Genomic DNA, 5,913 nt, shown 5'->3' with positions numbered 1-5,913 from the left:
GACATTGCTCCCTCTCCTGGCATCATCTTCTTCTCTTTGCACTGTCCTCCCTCTCTGCTTTATCCCCTTTCCTTGCACACCCCCCCTTTCCTTGCACCGTCCTCTTCTTGCATCCTCCCCTTCTTCTTGCACTGTCCCCTTTCCTTGTTCTGTCCCATCTTATATTGTCCCCTTCTCTTTGCCACATCTCCTTCTCCTGGCATCATTCCCCCTCTCCATGCATTATCCCCTTCTCCCGACATTGCCCCCTCTCCTGGCATCATCTTCTCCTTGCACTGTCCCCCCTCTCTGCCTCATCCCCTTTCCTTGCACTGATCCCTTCCCTTTGCACCATCCCCTTTTCTAATTTTCCTTCCTTTCCTTGCAACGTCCCCCCTCTTCTTGCTCCAGCTTTCACACCTGCCCAAATAAACCCTCCACCTTGATCCCTTCCTCCTCCAGCTCCAAACCCGGCACAGACATGGAGCAAATCTGCTTCCAGGAGCTGGTGCTGCCCAGTTGAGCTCCCAGATGTCCCCATTGCTGCCCCCATTGCTGCTTTCATCCAACAGATCCCAGTCCCTTGGTGCTCTCTTGCTTTGCATCCTTCAAGCAGCTCCCCAGCTTCCCACAGATCCCACTTTTGGCTCATCCACAGCCCAGTGTCCATCCCAAAACTGCTGGATTAGAAACCTCTACCTCTGCCTAATCAGGGCTAAGCATTTAAAATTGAACCCTGGCTAATCCTTGCCCAGCTGAGATGTCACCGTGGGTGCCCAGCTCTCAAAGCTCCAACTAGCTCTGCTCTCCAGGGGTGTTTTCCCCATTGTCCTGGCTCCAAAATCCCTGGAGAGAGGGATGCCAGTGCTGGGTGGGACATGTGAGCTGTGGGCAGAGCTGGTTATGGTGAAGATGCCACCGGCAGGGAGATGGATGGACCGTGAGAGGAAGATCCTTTACAAGGACCTGGGGTCTCTGTGAAGTTCCTGATCTCTGAGATATCCCAGCTCCCAACACCTTTGGGATAATCTGTGGGTGAGGGTGTGTGAGTGACCCCCACTCCCCCAAATCTTGCTCCCATAAACAAGCCCTCACCGAACACTTACTACTGGGGTGTGTGTGTTCTTCCTCCTCCCCTTCCTCCTCCTCCTCCTGCAAAGATGAGCCCAAAAATTGCATAAATAATTTATTTTCACCCCATCCCAGCCCAAGGGGTGCCCTGTATATGTCCTGTATATATTAGATATGGCCAGCTATGGTACAGTCATATAATACACATGGAGATAGGGCCCCATGGGGCCACTCAGCAGCTCTTTGTCCCAGTCTGTGCAGGTCCTGTCCCCGTGTCCTCCTGTCCATCCTCCGACTCCGCTGGGAAGTCCTTGTCCTCCTCGCCATGGTGGCTCTGAGAGTCAGGGCTCCCCTGTGGGGTGGCCAAACCCATTTTGGCCAGCTTGGCTTGTTGCTGCTCCAGGCTTTGTTTCCTCCACTTGATCCTGCGGTTTTGGAACCAGACTTTCACCTTGGAATCACAGAATTGTGCAATCATTAAGTTTGGAAAAGACCTCGAAGACCACCGAGTCCAACCACTAACCCAGCACCACTAAACCATATCCCCAAGTGCCACATCCACGTGGTTTTGAACACTTCCAGGGATGGTGATTCCACCAATTCCCTCCCACTTTAGGAAGGGCTTTCAAACTTGGTTTCTCCGTGGATCACGGAGTCCTGCTCTGCTGAACCCCCAGGCTCAGGCAGTACCCACTCCGTCCCCAGCAAGATGAAGAACTGCCCCCTGCACCCCAGGAGCTGGACCTGCCACTGGTGGAAAAGGTCCAAACTTAAGAGGAACACAAGTTCATGGCTCTTGGACAACCCTTTGCGCCTCAGTTTCCCCACCTGGGATCCTCCACCCTTTTAATCCAAACTCTCTGCAACCACCACCCCACGAGGCTCCTGCTTCAATCTGAGGGACACATCCTGGGTCCCACCTGTTGGCACAGAGGTTTGGGAGCCTCCCAGGTGGAGCTGGAGGGTGGGGGGGTTACCTGCTCCTCGGTGAGGTGGAGGGAGGAGGCGAGCAGGCCCCTCTCCGTGCCCACCAGGTACTGCTGCCGCGAGAATTCCTTCTCCAGCCGGGCCAGCTGGTCGCTGGTGAAGATGGTCCTGACCCTTTTGGCTTTGCCAGGCTTGGCTTTGAAGACGGGGAAGCAGCACCTGGAGATCAGGAAGCCTGGAGGTGACAGAGAGAGGGAGGGTCAGGATGCAGAGGAGCCCTTGGAGAGGTCCCATCTGCAGTGGGGTCCCTCCTTGGGAGGTCATTTCCTGGAAAGGCAGAAAGGATCTTCCCACTTGGAGGTGTCCCCTCTAAAGAGGTTATTTTTGGAGGGGGTTCCCTATGTGAAGAGGTGGGAGAGGATCTCCCTAGAAAAATGGATACAGGTCCCTATTGGAGAGAATCCCTTTGGATGGAGTCCCTGTGAAGAGGTGGAAGGAAGAGGGTCCTCTATTTGCTGAGGATCTTCTTGGAGAGGTGGATATGGGTCCTTCTTGGATATATTCCCTCTGGAGGCAGTCACCATGAGGAGGTGGAAGGAGCTCCCCCACTTGGAGATGTCCCCTTTGAGGGTGTCCCAAGAGAACTGGGCATGGAATTCTCCTGGAAGAGTTCCCATTTCAGGGCATCTTCCCTTTGGAGAGGTGAAAGGAGATCCCCATTAGGGGTATCCTGTGGGGGAGGTGGATGTGGGTCCCTCTGGGAGAGGGTGTCCCTGCTTGGGAAGCAGGAAGGAGATCTTTATTTAGGGGTGTCCCTTGGGAGAGGTGGATGTGGGTCCCCCTGGGAGAAGAAATCCCCTTTTGGGGAGCAGGAAAGAGGTCCCTATTTAGGGGTGCCCCTCAGGAAAGGTGGATGTGGGTCCCCTGGGAGAAGGGATCACCCCTTTGGGGAGCAGGAAGTTCCCATTAGGGGTGTCCCTCGGGAGAGGTGGATCTGGTTCCCCATGGGAGAAGGGGTCCCCCTTTGGGGAGCAGGAAGGAGGTTCCCATTTAAGGGTGTCCCTCAGGACAGGTGGATGTGGGTCCCCCTGGGAGAAGGGATCCCCTTCTGGGGAGCAGGAAAGAGGTCCCCACTGGGGGTGCCCCTCAGGAAAGGTGGATTTGGGTCCCCTGGGAGAGGGGATCCCCCCTAGGGGAGCAGGAAGGAGGTCCCCATTGGGGGTGTCCCTTGGGGGAGGTGGATGTGGGTCCTTTGGGAGAAGGGATCCCTCTATGGAGAGCAGGAAAGAGGTCCCAAATTGGGGATGTGGATCCCTCTGGGAGAAGGGATCCCCTTCTGGGGAGCAGGAAGGAGGTCCCCGTTTGGGGATGTCCCCCTGGGAGAAGGGGGTCCCCTTTTGGGGAGTAAGAAGGAAGTTCCCATTAGGACTGTCCCTCAGGAGAGGTGAATCTGGTTCCTCGTGGGAGAAGGGAGCAGGAAGAAAGTTCCTTGGGGAGCAGGAAGAAAGTTCCCATTAGGGGTGTCCCCTGAGAGAGGTGGATGTGGGTCCCCTTGGAAGAAGGGGTCCCCCTTGGGGGAGCAGGAAGGAGGTTCCCATTAGGGATGTCCCTCAGGAGAGGTGGATGTGGGCCCCCCTGGAAGAAGGGGTGCCCTTTTGGGGAGCAGGAAGGGGGTCCCCACTGGGGGTGTCCCGTGGGGGAGGTGGATATGGGTCCCCTGGGAGAAGGGATTGCCCCTTGGGGAGCAGGAAAGAGGTCCCCATTTGGGGATGTCCCCCTGGGAGAAGGGGGTCCCCCTTTGGGGAGTAAGAAGGAAGTTCCCGTTAGGACTGTCCCTCAGGAGAGGTGAATCTGGTTCCTTGTGGGAGAAGGGATCCCCCCTTGGGGAGCAGGAAGAAAGTTCCCATTAGGGGTGTCCCCCAGAAGAGGGGATCTGGTTCCCCGTGGGAGAAGGGGTCCCCCTTTGAGGAGCAGGATCGAAGTCCCTGCTGGGGGCACCCCCAAGGAGAGGTGGATCTGGTTCCCCGTGGGAGAAGGGATCCCCTTTTGGGAAGCAGGAAGGAGGTCCCCATTGGCGATGTCCCCCTCGGGAGCAGCAGAGGGGGGTCTCTGTGCGGGGTTTGGGGCAGGGGGGGCCGTACCTGTAGCCCCGAGCCGGGCGGCCCATGCGGGGGTTCCCCCGCAGCACTCGGTGCAGAGCGGCGGCAGGAGCGGGGCGGGAGCCGGGGGAGACCCCCAGAGCGGCGGCGGGGGGGGGCCCAGGGCGGGGCGAGGGTCCCGAGGGTCCCAGGAGCGCGGCGATGGTGAAGGAGCGGCCGGGGGGCGCCGGGCTGGGGGTCGGGGTCGGCATCGCGGGGCCACCCGGGGCAGCGCTGCCCGCCCGCCTTTATAGGGCCAGGGGGCACCGCGGGGGCGGAGGGGACGGGGCGGGGCCCGAGACCCCTCCGTGTCCCCTCCCTGTCCCTCTATGGGGATGTCCCCGTGCCGTGTTCCCTGCACTCGGTGGGGATGTCCCCCCCACCATGTCCCCCTGCCCTCGGTGGGGATGTCCCCTGCCATGTCCCCCAGCTCCTGATGGCAGTGTCCCCTCCCCTGTATCCCCTTTTTCTCGATGGGGATGTCCCCCTGCCCTCAACTGGGATGTCCCCCCTCCATGTCCCCTTGCCCTCCAAGAGGATGTGTCCCCCTCCAAGGGGATGCGTCCTCCTCTCCACGTCCCCCTGCCCCCGTTTGGGATGTTCTCCCACGTCCCCCTGCCCTCGATGGGGATGTCCCCTCCATGTCCCCCTGCCCCTGGGGGCAGAGCCCCCCATTTTTCCTCCCGCAGGGGGACTTTGGCCCCGAACTACTCCAGCAGGAGCATCCAACACCCAGAGGACACCACAGGGCAGCCAGTGTCACCCCGAGGCCACCAAATTCTCAGCAGGGGACTCGGGGTCCCCCTTGATACCCCCTTGGTACCCTGAGTTCATCTCCCCAGCCTGGACCACCTCCCCCCCCTCCGGCAGAGCTGCTTTTTGGGGTGTCAACAACACCCCAGGCCAGGGAGAAGGGACAGGAGCAGGGATGCTCCAGGAGGCAGCTCCAGAGGCAGGGGGGGCTCTCCCTGTACCCCCCTCCCCATCTCTCCCCGCTCGGCTGATGGGATTCAGATGGTCATTAGGGCCTGAGATCCTTAAAAATCCCGCAGCTTTTCCTAACGAGCTGGGAAAAGTCACACCTCGGGCCGGCGCCGTGGGGGGGGGGAGAGCCCCGGTCAAAGACTCCCCCGGGGGGCTCGGGGGATTTATTGGGGAGGAAATGGGGGAGTCGGGGGGCCGGGGCCACATCTGCACCACAGCAGCCCCCTCGTTGGGCTTTCCCGATGGATAATCCCGGTACGTGCAGCCTCCCGAGCTGGGAATAACCCCGAGGAGCTGGGAAAGTCATTACGGAGCTGTGCCCCCGCGAGGAGCATCCCCGGCTCTGCAGCTTCCCGACCACCTCGGGGATGGAGATGGGGATGGGAGACCCCAATTTCCGTGCTCTGGGGCACATCCCAGCCTGGAATCTGCAGGTGGAGGCTTCCCGGGGGGTGTCTGTGCACCAAAAATTCCATAAAATCCCGCGGTGGGCACAGGTGCCGGGGGTGATGCCACATTTCCCGGAGCATCACAGGGACATCACCCCCAAACGGGGGCAAATAAAGGCCCTGGGGAGGTGGGGGCAGAGATGAAAGGGAGGCAGATTTGGGGTTATTAAGTCTTAATTACGGTCTTGGAAAGATAAAAAGGCAGGAGGTCCTTGGTGGGCTCGGCTGTGTTTGGATAAGAGGTGTTTTCCCTTTCTTTATTCCCGTTTTTTTCCTCTCCCTGTGTTTGATGGAGCTCAGCAAACTCTCACCCAGCTGGGTGGGCCCAGGAATGGGGGTGTCCAACATCCCTGTGCCGGGTGGGA

At 59.5% G+C, this 5,913-nt stretch overlaps 1 pseudogene; it reads right to left on the bottom strand.

The window, feature by feature from the left end:
- Nucleotides 1-1,391: 1,391 nt before the first annotated feature.
- LOC113976599 lies at nucleotides 1,392-4,327 on the bottom strand (annotated as a pseudogene).
- Between the last annotated feature and the right edge of the window lie 1,586 nt (nucleotides 4,328-5,913).

This window comes from Neopelma chrysocephalum, unplaced genomic scaffold, assembly GCF_003984885.1.
Source record: "Neopelma chrysocephalum unplaced genomic scaffold, ASM398488v2 Primary Assembly neopelma1_174, whole genome shotgun sequence".
NCBI lineage: Eukaryota > Metazoa > Chordata > Aves > Passeriformes > Pipridae > Neopelma > Neopelma chrysocephalum.
Note: the sequence above shows the minus strand (reverse complement) of the source record. Positions and strands in the feature narration are given on the sequence as shown.